The sequence below is a fragment of the Amia ocellicauda genome, unplaced genomic scaffold, assembly GCF_036373705.1.
Source record: "Amia ocellicauda isolate fAmiCal2 unplaced genomic scaffold, fAmiCal2.hap1 HAP1_SCAFFOLD_59, whole genome shotgun sequence".
In the NCBI taxonomy this organism is placed as follows: domain Eukaryota; kingdom Metazoa; phylum Chordata; class Actinopteri; order Amiiformes; family Amiidae; genus Amia; species Amia ocellicauda.
In genome coordinates, this window is record NW_027102989.1 from 234,430 (window position 1) to 235,846 (window position 1,417).

The following is a 1,417-nucleotide window of genomic DNA, read 5'->3' on the forward strand; positions in this document are numbered from 1 at the left end:
TTGGACTTCAATAGGAGGAAGTGACACAATAAAGACATGAGCCACGCAGGAGGACAGTCTTAGTGCCCACGCAGGTTCTTAGTTGGGGAAATCATTGACTGGACACATTTTTTGAAAATGTGCTTTCCTGAAGTACCTGGACATCATTATTGAGATCAATGAAAAGGCTTATTTTCCAAAGATTAAATACATTCATTAACTACAATAATGTAGTGAAATGTATATAAATAGTAATAATACAAATCGATCAAATATAACTTGCATTTTCTTGTAAGAAATTAGGAATAGGAGAAAGAACAGCTGTTGGGATGCAGTGCGATGTTATCCAAAATTGAAAGCGGTTGAGAAAGGAGAGTTTGTTCTGTGTGAGACAAATGTACTGCCACGAGAGACTCTGATGGTGATTGACTGGAATATGAGGGAAAATAATGAAGTTACTACAGGTATAACTAAAGGTGTAACATAACTAATTTAATGAAACATAGTCATGGCAAGTTATAAAACTGTTTGGAAATAGTCCTTTCACAAACAGAAATACCCTATCAATTAGGAAGAGGGGGGCAGGGGGCAAGGGCCGTATGTGCTCCTCTGCTCCCCCTGTTCGCCTGAGCAGACAAGCAGCCTGAGATGAGAGAGAGAGAGAGAGAGAGAGAGAGAGAGAGAGAGAGAGAGAGAAGTCAGAGACAAGGCAGAGACTGTAAGTACGTGTAAGGGTTCATAACTTATTACAAACAGAGCAAGAGTGTAATGAATGGTAATTTACACTGCTTGTATTAATAATGATAATAATATTGATGTTGATACAGACGAATACGTCACATACTAGATGACAACCGCATAAAACTAATAATAATGAAAATAGGAATAATAGGAGTATGGAAATAATTTCAAATTATGGTTTATTGGTAAAAAATGAATTGAGAAACAAAGATTAATAACTGCCATCATTTACCCAACTACTATTAACTATGGTGTTGAAGGAGCTGCTGTAATAGTTATTGTAATGGTCTCAGGTATTTAAGTTAGATAAAAGGACAAAGATAAGCACATTGTTTTGAAACTTTGACAACTCCACACAAAAAGAGTATCTACACTAGGAAGTAAAGCTGATTCAATAAACACAGGAGATATGATGCTGCTGACGACAGCTGAGTGCTGTACTGAAATAATTTGATAAATGAGATAAATTGGAATCAAGATTATTATTATTTTGAATTGTCCCTTTACTAGAAACCTTATAGATTGTGCGAATGTCAACTAATGTGATAGAGATGCCTTTTATAAGGACGATCTCTGATGTTGTGTGAACCACACATTGTGTCTTCAGACTGATTTATTCCACATGGCAGATATGCATATTATGAATCGTGTCCTGAAGGAACCGATGTCTGACCCATATGGAGAAGATGCTGGTGTT